Source organism: Camelus bactrianus, chromosome 13 (genome assembly GCF_048773025.1).
Source record: "Camelus bactrianus isolate YW-2024 breed Bactrian camel chromosome 13, ASM4877302v1, whole genome shotgun sequence".
Lineage (NCBI taxonomy): Eukaryota > Metazoa > Chordata > Mammalia > Artiodactyla > Camelidae > Camelus > Camelus bactrianus.
The window spans coordinates 49,220,828-49,233,483 of NC_133551.1; the positions used below are offsets into that span (position 1 = coordinate 49,220,828).

Consider the following 12,656-nt stretch of genomic DNA (forward strand, 5'->3'; position numbering starts at 1 on the left):
CCAACTAAAGTCATTGAGGTAGTGAGTGGCAGGGCTAGTTAGTGCAATTTGGCCCCAGGTAAGGGAGCCCATACTCACTCACTTATCACTATTACTTATCACTAAAACATACTCAAGCACTGTTATGTGGGACCGCCCCCTAGCTACAGCTTTTATCTATGTACTCCAAGCCCAGAGCACACTACCCAGCCTAGAGTTAGCAATTGATAAATGTTTACTGAATGAATGGATCACCATCTAATCGGCATTTCGAGCACATTTCATTTTAGAAACAGATCAAATCCAGATGCCGTTGGTAGGCACAAGGATGACATATTTCAAGGAAGGTAACAAGGAGTGAGAAACCCCACCAGAAAGAATAAGCTTGGTGTACTCAACATGGCAGAAAAAGAGACTGGATAGGGAGTGGGCATTGCAGGCCATAAATTAACTGCTAACTGGTTAAAAAGGGAAAACTGTAATTAGGTGCTTAAACATAAGCTTTGTGTTTGTGTTTGTGTGTGTGTGACCATGCAGGCCTTTTGTCACCTCCTGTTTTAAAGATCATTGCAAAAAGAGACATTCCACATTCCCTCTCCTATGCTGAATAGTGGGAGCAAGCCTTAGGTGGAGTATGAATTCAGATGAAATGCAGTTAAAACAACTTCCTGAGTCAGGAAGTATTCAAAATAGTTGCTCAAAAGAGGAGGTGAGACCCTATAAGGAAAAGGGGACAATGCAGGAATTAGAAATGTCTCCATTATATAGAAAAACCATTCTTTAATTAAAATATTAGTATCTGAGAAAATATATTTGGACAACCAGTGTAGGATATTAGCAAAAGGAAGGATTTGGAAGTCTTTGGATTGAGGCTCAAGCCTTTGCATGGCTATTCACTAGCAATGTGACCTCAGTTTTCTCTGCCTGTAAAATGGGTACAATGATCTCCAACTTTAAGCATCATTGTGGGGACTGAGTGACGTAAAGTATTACTTCCTTTTTTGACTTCCTGCTCTTGACAGAAGCCATCGTTCCCTCCTCTGAACTTCCATACACATCAACGTTTTGCCTGTCTTGTTTCACAGATCTCCCACACTTCTTTTTTTCTGGAGTATTTCAAAGCAAATCTCAGACATCATGTTAATTCATCTTAAATGTTTCAGTTGCAAGGATTTCTGTTATTTTTTACTGAAAGTAAACCCCAATGTAATCTCCTGGCAAAAAAAAAAATCATCTTGCACACATTGTTCAGTTTGGTTAACCTATTAATGTTAACCCAAACAGATTCAGTGGATCACTCTTCATTTCTGTTTTGCGTTAGCCCTTTGAATATACTAATTATGCCCCATGCTGTTATACTTTGAAATTAGATACATATCACATTTGCAGTATCTTAACTTTTTAAATGAGTAGTAGCAGCAGGTTAAATATCTTCCTGGTTTTGAAGGATTGATTTATAGATGTGGGCAGTCCTAATTCATTTGCAGGTTTCTCTTCAATGCTTGCTTCAAGAATGCTTCATGGACACTCCTATACTATTGTTGGGAATGCAATTTGGTGCAGCCATTATGGAATGGAGATTCCTTAAAAAACTAAAAATAGACTTACCCTGCAATCCAGCAATCCTACTTCTGGGTATATATCCAGAGGAAACTCTAATTCGAAAAGATACACGGACCCCAATGTTCATAGCATCATTATTTTCAATAGCCAAGATATGGAAGCAACCTAAATGTCCATCGACAGATGACTGGATAAAGAAGTTGTAGTATACTTATACAATGGAATACTACTCAGCCATAAAAGAATAAAATAATGCCATTTGCAGCAACATGGATGGATCTGGAGATTGTCATACTAAGTGAAGTAAGCCAGAAAAAGAAAGAAAAATACCACCATATAATATCACTTATATGTGGAACCTAAAAAAAAAGGACACAAGTGAACTTATTTATGAAACAGAGACTCAGACAGAGAAAACAAACTTATGGTTACCAGGGGGGAAAGGAAGTGGGGAGGGATAAATTGGGAGTTTGGGATTTGTAGATACTAACTACTATATATAAAACAGATCAACAACAAGGTCTTTCTGTATAGCACAGGGAACTATATTCAATACCTCGTAATGGCCTATAATGAAAAAGAAAATGAAAAGGAATATATATACATATATAAATGAAATACCAGAAATTAACACATTGTGAATTGAGTATACTTCAACTAAAAAAAAAAAAACCTTAAAAAAAAAAAAGAATGTTCCATGGAAGGTTTTCCAGTTTCTGCCCTGTGCCCTTTGGAGATGCCTTGGGGCCCTGCACCTTTGTTCGTCACCTGCATATTCTCTTGATCTGGCCCATTAAAGAGCTGCACCCACGATGCACTTCAAGATAGATTTCTCCTTGCCAAGTCCCCTGGGCTCTTCTTCAAGGTTTCTACTCTTTGTAATTTGCTCGGGGAGGTTTGTGTGGCTTTATTGAATGCCTACTATGCTCCAGCCCTGTATTTCATGATGTTCTAGCTATTTTTCATTTACGTGGCATTTCAAATAAATAAGGTGCATATAAATTGTAAAGTATTATATAAAAATTGGCTAACAATATTACCACAGACTTCCCCTCCAAGATCCCTTGACCCAAGTCGGTAATACACCACAATGTAGGAAGAGCCTTTGTGGGGAGTTAGGAGACTGGAGTTATCGTTCCAGATCATTCCATAGGATTAGTTTAACAAAAATTTATAAAAATTGATTGAGTGCCTAGTGGGTGCCTGGTACCTAGTTGGGGGCTAGGTTTAAAAATGAACAAGGTGGCCCTTGCCTCAAGAACAAGGAATGTGTCTTAGCCTACCTTTAAACTGCCTCTGGGACAGGATATGGTCCATGGACCTGTTTTCTAAAGGCTTGTCTCAGCCCACAGATCAGGACTGAGTTACTAATTCTGTATTTTAAAGCCTTTCACTACATTACACCAACCATCCCATTTCCTATATTTTCTCATAATTCCTAAGCAATTGGAATTTTACCTGGAGATGACACCAGAAATTTGGATCAGCAAAGGAAAAAAATTCAGTATGGGGTCTGCATTAGTCAGGACAGGCTCTGCACACCATGGCAACAACTCTCAATTCTCAATGGTCCAATCAGCAAAAGTTGTTTTTCTCACTGATGCTGTGTGTCCTTCCCAGGTCAGCTTTGCTGCACATTGTCTTCACTTTGCGATGGAGGCAGATGGGTCAGCCTCTATCCTGAATGTTGCTGGACATCAGGGCAGAAGGAAAGGAAAACATAGTGAAGCGTGGTGACTCAAAGCTTCCAGGTTGACTCCGAGCTTCCACCTGGAGGTGGCTAATACAGTCACTCACATTTAATTGACTAATGCAAGTCACATGACCAAGCCTGCTGTCTGCGGAGTAGGGGAAGTACAGACCATCCTGAGAGAGGCACAATAAATGTTTGGGAATAATACTATGGTCTCTTTACCCTTTTTTGGTTGCAAAACAGATATATTTTCAGCTTCCTGCTCCTTCATGCAGCAAAGACTATTTGCACTGTATTTGCATCTATAGGAAAAATGAAGAGAATTCTTTAGGACTCTGCATGTGTATTTTCCAACTTCAGTTGTGTCTCTAACAAGGTTTGAAAGGTCTCCTAAAGTGGTACTTGGATGTAAATACACCTGCTTGCAGTGGCTAGCACCCAGGAGGTTACAATTCTCAGATCAGTATAAACTGATGGTTTAGAGGGGCTTTGAAGGTGAACTTAGAGCCATAGTTCTAGGTTCAAATCCTCACTCTGCCACTCAAACTACTGAGTCTCTGTTTTTCCTCTTCTTTAAAATGAGGGTATCACCTTGCCATTTTGCTCTAAGGATTAAGTGAAAACGTGTGCAAAGGGTCGATCATGCTCCCAATCACACAAGAAATACTCAGTATCTATTAGCCACTGCCCAGCACTCTCCCCCCAGCATTGGGGTTTCTTAATTATTTTTATTCCGCTCATTAGGCATGAAGTAGGTCAACAAGTTCACAACTTGAAATCAAATCATTGTTTTTTAAATCCCATGTTTGTATGCAGAGTTTCAGGTTCCTTTGGGCGGCAAGGCTTGGCTGCTCTTTCCTGCTCACCAGGATCCTTTCACTCTATAGTTCCAAAAGATACTGCTAACTCACTGGAAGAGAGGAGACTTCCTCTGCCTCCACTCTCTTGGAACATCTTCTGACTCACTCTTTCTAGCACCACCCAAGTTTCATCTTCACCACTGCTTGTACATAATATAAGTACTTTATTTAATCTATGCATTTGTTCGTGTTTGTTCAGCCATCTCGGTGCCCTTGTGTCTTTCACTATGCTTTTAATTAGCTCAGTTGATTCTGAGAGTGGAGGTAAGCCAAGGTCTGAGCCAGGTGGTTACAAGGAAGATGGATGGGAGTGGGGTGTGGGGGAGGTAGGTGGTAAGAGTGCACTAGTGCCAGAACCAGGATAAAACAATTTAGGCTTCTGCCTTCTGCTGGGGAGCAACATTCTAAGTTACTCCTTTCTTCTGAGAATGATTAAGTAGTAGAGTGCTTTGGAAGGATCACATTTTGCCTTACTGATAAAATCTGAAGTTAACACCAAGTTCCAAGGGAGCAGGAACTCAGCTTAAGACTGGTTTACATAGAGTGATATGGTCTAGATTCAGAAGTTAGTTCTTTCCATCAGCCACTTGTGTGTAGTGACCACTTGTAAGTCTGTAATTTCTGTAGCCTCTACTTTTCTTATATGTACCCAGCTTCCTGGACTTGGCAACAAGCTGCCCTCCTCTACCCCTGATTTCCTTTGTCTACTCTCAGCCTTGCTTTAGCCTCTAAGGCAAACTCCTACTTATTTATTCAGACTTAGCCTTAACCTTACCTTTAAGGTTGACACTTTCTTCGGTGCTCCCATCCCCATCCATTGTGACGGAGCTAAGTCTCACTCTACTCTGTTCCCATGGTGCAAATACAAATCTCTACAAATTGTACTGGCATTCATTGTTGACATGTCTGTTTCTCCAGGAGCCCACTGGAGGTAGGAAATTTATTCATTCCCTTTTGACTCCCTGGTATTTACTCCAACGCCTGGTATGGAGTAGTTGCTTGATAGACGATTATTGGATGCTATTTAAATAGGCATAGTGATCAACACCTAACACCAAGTGTTGTCATTAAATATTAGTTAGTGGTACTGAGAGCTTCTCAGTGGCCTCTGCATAGCTTTAAAAAAAAGTCTAATACATGAAATATGAAGTATTATACAAGGATACACAGGGAATCTGGAAGGCTCCTCCAAGAGCTGGGAATGATGGGAAGGGCTCTCTTATGTTTTTCTGTCTCCCTTTTGAAGGTCTTGGCTCATTTTCAATTAATTTCTCATTTTCTGCTTTCCTCTGACGATAAAGAGGGAGAAAGGCTCAGGTGCAGCCTTGTCTAAGTGTCTGTGGGTCACGTGAAGTGTTGAACAGCCTGCTGCTGACACACTGCCTGTGCCGAATCAAGAGTTTGAAAGGGCTATTGCAGTCCAGTTCAGGACTGTTTCTTTTAGGGAATTTATAGTCCAGGTGAGTCTGGGAAAAGATCGCAAATAACACAAAACAATAAATCCTCTATTTTGTTGCTTTGAGCAATCTATTTCACTTAAGGATCTGTCCCCTAAGTTAGATCCCCTCTTCTTTCTGAGGGCTCTCCTGCTCCACACCCTCCCTCTCAGACCTCTACCATCTCCCAAGACTAGGAACTACTCTTTTCATGCCTTGTACATAACAACTGTCTTTGGAAACCTTTCTTTTCTGGCAGTCTGTGCATGATCTCTTTCACTATGCAGCTGTGATTACTGTTCCTATTTAATACGCAAGGAAATAGAGACTAAGAGGAACTAAATAACTTGATGTAGGCACACAGAAAGTAAGAAACACAACCTGAGATTGAACCCAGGTCTATCTTCCCAAACTGAACTTTAAGCTTTTCCTGCTCCCGTTCCCCATGGTTCCAGAATCCCTCCTCCTGCTATGGACCTTACTGGGGGGTCTGGGGGAGGGTGTGCCTTCATTCTTCGACATTCTGGGGCTGGTGATTCTTTCCTTCTGAAAGGCTGCTGATCCCCAAGCTGCCAGCCCCATACTGGCAGCTATCCAGAAACGTCGTTCTACTCTTTTACTCCATCATCGGTCTGACTCCACTCAATTGGCTCAAAGAGATTCATGGTTTGGGACTTTGATGACCACGATTCCAGGCTCAGGTTAAAGCCTGGTGACTACTGGCCTCAGTTTCTTTCTCTGACAGAGGGATAATCTCAGTTTTGACTATCTCCTTAAGTGCGTGAACCAGACTGCTCTTAATACCCTCCTGCCTGTAGCACAACTCAGATGATGGTGGGCTTTGAGACCCCAAGGGCTGGGAACAAGACAAGTATTAGCTGTGCTATCAGGGATCCAGCCAACGGCCCACTAAAGAACCAGGAACTTCCAGTTCCCTTGGCAACTTGGTAGAAGAGGGACCTTCTATCCTCTCTCAGGAAAGCTGGCCAGGGTGGCCTCTTCTTCAGGACACGATTTCCCTTATCACAGTGTATTATAAGTACCTATTTGCTTCCCACTAGACAGTGGGTTCTTAAAATACAGAGACTGTATCTTATTATCTTATTTATCCTACTCATTGCTACTAGCCTGGTCCAAGCCATCATCCTGCACCTGAATAATGAAGCCTCTGGCTTCCACCAATGTCCACTCACCATTTACTCTTAGTACATAGCCAGAGTGATCCTTTGAAAACATGAATCAGATCATATCATTCCTCTGTTCGAAGCCCTGTAGTGGTTCCATTTTAGCCAGGATCCTTATAATGGCCTATAAGACTCCACTCTCTGAACTTATCTCCCCATTCCTCTCTCATTTGCTCACCCTGCTCTAGCAGCCCTGGCCTTCTCATTTATGTCTAACACCTCCAGGGATATTTTTCCATCAGGACTTTCCACAAGCTGTTCCTTCTGCCGGGGACACCTTCTGATAGAACGCATGGCTCACTCCCCAGCCTCTTTCAAGTTTCTCATGAAAGTCATCTCATGAATTGAGTTCTTTCTGATGGCTCTATTTAAAATCCCATTCTGTAAGACTGAAATTGGAACAAGATGTTATGAATCTGCCTTCAAGTGTCTTTCACTAAATCCTCTTTGCTCTCCCTATTACTTTGCTCCACATGTTTAGATTTTTTAAGTTGCCCCCTTTCTTCTAAATATTTTCCTTTCTCCCTCCCTTTTTCCCCAATGCAGGCCCAAGGCCATTCACCTAGATTAATGAATGAGTTTACTTGACAAAAGAGGTGAGCTGTAATGAAACAGTAAAAAAAAGAGATCTCAGATGAGGTGAAGCTGGAAAGGGAGTTGGACTCGAAAGACAAGAGATTTGAATCTTGGCTTAAGTTTCTAACTCTTCTGAGCCTCAAGTTCCATCAGATGTAAAGATGAACATGAGTCCTCCTTAGGGACTTGCTGAATAAGAGGACACCTGAAAGCACCTGGCATGTGGCGTCCACTAGCTGGGGATTCCACCAAGGCAGAATCTTGGTTTATTCTCTCCTGAAGCCCCAGCACCTAACACATGGTCCAATAGAAGTAAATACTATTGATGAAGAAGTGGTTGATGTTAACCACCCCCTTCCTCGTTTTCCTCATACCTCTTACCCTGGTCTATTTTTTTTCCCCCACAAAACGCCAAACACCTTACATCGTATCTATTTTTTTCTTGCTACTTTTATCATCTTTCTCCCCATACTTGGATGATAGCTCCAGGAGGGAAAGGTATTCCCACCCTCGCCCTGCTCTTCTATTCGCTGATCCATCCCAAACACTAAAATAGTGTCTGATAACCTTAGTAGTGATTGGCAAATATTTGTTGTGTGAATGAGTGAATGAATGAATGAATCTTTGAATCTTCAGAATCTCGCTAGAGTCTTACATAGAAAAGGAACATAGGAGTCCTTTGAATCCCCAGGGCCTAGAAGTGCCTGGTAAACGGCAGGTGTTCAATGTTTGCTGAAGCAGTTGGGTACTCAGCTCTTTAACTATTAGAGGTCTTTATCTGATCCCTATGAGATTACGTCAAAAGAGGTTCCCGGGGTCAATTCACCAGGCCTCTCCTTTTCATCTCATCCAATCAACCTAGTATTCATCTAACAAATTATCTGAGGATCCAAATATTGAGCACCTACTGTGAGTTCAAAAGCATGCTTGGTGCTCTAGGTGACTAATGCGAATGAAGCAACAGCAAATAATACGACTGAATGTAATTAAATGTGAAATTACAGGGTAGATTTGCAGTGCTGATACTTTAAAGAAATCAGTGAAGACTGACGTAGAAGTAAATTCCAAAGTTCACAAGTCGCTCAACTACCTTTCTAAACGCTCCGCCTGTTTTTAGTCAGGACCATAACCTGGGCAGCTACTTTTGAATCAGAAGGGCCTTTAGAATTTCAACACCCTTGCTTCAAGAAGGAAACCAGGGCTAGGCACGGGAGAGGCCTCGGCAAAGATGGGTCTAGAACCCGGGACTTATGACGTTTTGGAAGGAGAGGTGTCCTGAAGGTCCAATGTGCCTTTGTGGGGGCTGGCAGAATCCGTGGTGTGCCAAGCTGGAATAAGGGTGCCTGTCGCTACGGTGAGGTGGAGGGGGTTGGAGGGCGCTGCAGGGGGTTGAGGGTGGGTCACAAGGCTCCATTCCTCCGGAGCACAGGGGCCCGGGAACCCCGGGGCAGGGTCCAAGGCCGAGGTCCCAGCGGTCCTCAAAGCAGGACCGCTCGCGCCGCCCTCACTACCCAGTCGCCACTCTAAGGTGCGGAAACTCCAAGTCGATCGGAGCTCCTGGCCGCTGGATGGTACCGGCTGCTCGGAGGCAGAGGCTCGGAGTTCCAGGGGACTACTTGTTCCAGCGGAGGGATCCCGCGCGCGGTTCCGTGGTCGTGACTGCGGAGGGGGCCGTGACGCCTCCGACGCCGTGCCGGTGGCGCAGCGACGTCGCGGGAGGCGGGGGCGACGGCTGCGGGGGCGGGAGAGGGAGCGGGTCGGGAAGTAGTTCCGGGTGCGCGGCCCCGGATGTTGGCTGCTCCCGCTGCTGCCGCCGCTCTCGGCGCTGCTCGGGGCCTCGGCCGCTCGCACCAGGCACCGTTGGGTCCTTTCCTGGGGGGCGGAGACGCACGCAGCGGCCGGGGGCTCGGCCGGGCCGTCCCGGCCTGCGCAGCCTGAGGTGAGCGTCCGCCGCGGAGCGGCCAGGCCGGGGCGGCGGGCGAGGAGGCGGGGCCGGGGCATCTCCCGGGACAGAGGCAGGGGCTGCTCTCCGCGAGACGCCCTCTCCCTTCTCAGCCGTGGCCGAGCTGCGGGACGGGCGGCGGGCGGGGCGGGGCAGGGGCCGGGGCCGGAGCTGAGGCCTGGCGGGCGGCGAGGGCTGGGTTCCTCCCTCCCCCGCGGCGCTTCTCAGCTGCTGCTGCCCCTCAGCCGGGAAGCGGCGGCTCCGCGCCTCCTGCCCCTCCCCCAGGCTGGGCCCGGGGGAGCCAGACGGGGTTCCTGGGGGTGCCGAGTCTGAGGACAGTGGCGGCCTTTTTCTCTCCGTGACCTGCTCCTGGCCTGGGCTAGTCCCCTGCCCCGGCACGATGCAGCTTCTTTCCTTCAAGCTTGCGGGTGCTTTTCGGCCGGCTAGGGGGCCAGTACCTCGTGCCTCCGGGGCGCCCTTTGGGGTGAGGAGGTCCGTGCGGGGGGCTGCGTTCCCACCCATCCTGTCGCCGTGTCCTTTGCTGGCATTAGGGCAGAGGCTGCCGTTTCATGCGGACGTGTTGCTGTCCTGTGTGTGTTGCATCCTGCCCACGTGGTAGGGTGTCTCCCCCACCCCCCCACCCCTCCATTTTTGCAGCTGGTGAGGAGGGAGGTTAGAGCGCAGTGGTTTTTCCTCTGTGATTTCCTCCGGGTGGCGTGGAAGGTGTTAGGGTCAGTTTCCTTTGCTGAGGCCGACTGTTGGTCAGCTGGAAAACGCAAGATTTGTACTCTCTGAAATTGAGACCAGTAGGGAACTTAGTTTCATTGACCTCTTTCCTCCTCTTCCTGTAGCTTCTCTTGCCTTTTCTCTACTGCTTAATCCTAAAGACAGACTAATAAGCTCTAGCTGCTGATGCATTGAGGTGTATAGTTTTCACTTATTCGTTCTGCTTTTGTGTGTGTGGTAGGCGAAGTTTTTTATTTTCTGTGTTGTGCAATCCATGTCTCTGTTCCTGGTTGGATTCCTGAATGAGCTGAGTTGGGCTGGCTAGGGAGTTAGAGATTGGTAGGCATCTTCCCTGAAATTTATTTTTTTCCTTTCTGTTTTGTTTGCCAGTGAAACAAGCGTGCGTGTCATGTAGTGTTATATGCATAACTCTTTACTTTGAAAGACAGCCCTAGATAGTTTCAGAGTCGCTTATTTCGTGGGAGCTTTTATATCAGTTTCCCTCTCTTTTTTGTTGAGTATCATTGCATTCTTTGTTTTTTGAATATGTTTTTGAAACGTGTTTTGAGTAGTTTTTTTCCTTAATGTCTCTTCCAGGTTAAGGTTTCCATCTTCTCCTGTTTTGCTCTTTTGTGACCACAGATTACTCCCTTAACAGGGAACAGGCCATGGCATCGTGAGAGAAGCCTTTTATTCTCCCTAGATCTTAGCAAATATTTATAGAAAAGTAGTAACTCTCCATTTTTTTCTGTTTGGGTGGCATCTAAACAAGTGGTTGAATTTTTTAGTTTTTTAGATTTCTGTTTTCTCTTTGTGTTTCTTAGCGTTAAGGTGAATCTTGTTCTTGATTTTGTGCTGCTGAAGATTCTTGGGACTTTCTTGTGCTTTTATTAGGTTTTTTGGATAGGGTCAGTATGTGTTTATTTTGGCTCTTTTTGGTTCATTAGTTAGGTGAAATGAAAAGTTTTGATATTTTGCAGTCACTTTTTAGATTCCATAATGGCCAGCATTCTCACTTTTTCTTGATTTATTTTTCACATGTCCATTCTCTTTGAGTATATGTATGTATATTTCTATTTTATCTGGTACAGTTGTTAGTATATTCTCCAGTGTAAAATAAAAATATTTAAATACAGATTCTATCTGTCCTCACCATGCTAAGTATGGGCGGGGCAGTGGAAAATAAGAGAATATTGTTCTGATATATTCTGAGGCATATTTATTTAGTCAGTCATCATTTATGTACTTCTGCAAAATACTGTGCTATGTGTGAAGTAGTCTGTCTGAAGAGACATAAGGAATAAAATATGTGGTTTCTTCAAATGCTTCAACTTCTGGTGGGGGAAACAACACGTAATGTGCATCATTCATAATTCCAAGCAGGATCAAACTCCTGGTTGGGATAACAGTGCAACTAAAGTCAAAGGTATAAATGAGTTTTGGAAAAGTTGAAATTTTCAGAGGGGAAGAGATATATTCCAGGAGAGTGAAGGGGTACTTGCAAAGACATGGAAGTTGCAATGTACAAAAGATATCAAGCAACTTGATTGACATAGAGAATCTGTATTGGTGAATAACAGTAAAAAACGAGTTTTGGCTTTGTGAGTGGGTATTGCTGGAGGACCTTATCAAGGATATAGAGTTTAGTTTGATGAGGTACTACAGTGGGTTCTAAAGATATGTGCATAAGGTGATGTATTTTGTTTGTGAAGAAGATTTTTGTTATTAGTTGAGTGTCTTGGAGTAGGGAGACTGACTAGAAGGCTCTTGGGGAATTTTAGGAATAAGATGATCGGGGGTCTGAGATAAAAGAGATTATGGGAATAAAATAATTGCTAGCATTTATTGAGTACTGCATGCCAGGCATATTGTTCTAAGCTCTTTACGTGTGTTTAACTCAAAATCTTTGTAATAAAGTCTTAATTAATTACTATGAAGAAACAGTTACAGAGAAGTTAAGTAACTTCCTCCAAATCCCATAGAGAATAACCAGCGGAGCCATGATTTGAATCCAGGCAGTCTTGCCTTTGAGCTTATGCATTTAATCATTAAATATCATTAAATTATACTGTCCTATGAGAGAGTGTGTGGAATATATAAGATGATGTGTGAGTAAAAATTAATTTGAACTTAATGATGATTGAGTGTGTGCAAAGGGAAGAAAGCAAATTAAACATTAAAAGATTAGAGCCTAGAATCTTAAAGCCTAGAATCTTGGGAGAATGGCTGATAATAATGAGGAAATTAAAGTATCACTGTGAAGGAAAATGAGCTAAGGTCAGTATGGTCAACACTAGATTGTGTACAATCAATTATTCAGTAAAAGTTTAGTCTCTTGCCACTCCTAATAGCCTTTTCTCCTTGCTGGCTTGCCTCTGGAAGCAGACTAGTTTAGTATTAATCTAAGCAAAATATTTAGAAAAACAGGTCTATTCAAAAGGAAAAAATGTATAGGAATTAATTTGGTTGAGCCACATGACTGCTTCCCAGCTTTAGTGAAGATAATCAAGAATTGAGTAGAGTAATATTTGCAAATGATATGACCTACAAGGGACTAATTTCCAAAATAAACAAACAGCTCATACACCTTAATATTAAAAAACAAAACAAAACAAAAAAACCCCAAGCAACTCAAAGAATGGGCAGAGACCTAAAAAGACATCTCTCCAAAGAAGTCATAAGATGGTCAACAAGCAC

At 43.7% G+C, this 12,656-nt stretch overlaps 1 protein-coding gene across 3 annotated transcripts in view; it reads left to right on the top strand.

Moving 5' to 3' along the window:
* The first annotated feature begins 8,401 nt into the window (after positions 1 to 8,401).
* The window catches only part of FOXJ3 (forkhead box J3), a 120,934-nt gene continuing 116,679 nt past the window's right edge, over positions 8,402 to 12,656 (top strand). For 2 of the 3 annotated variants that reach the window (XM_074376693.1, XM_074376692.1), the window contains exon 1: positions 9,034 to 9,230. The gene's annotated coding sequence lies outside the window, so the exon portion shown is untranslated. Of the gene's footprint in view, positions 8,646 to 9,033; positions 9,231 to 12,656 lie in introns of those variants that run through there. The other variant, XM_045520231.2, reaches the window with a different exon arrangement.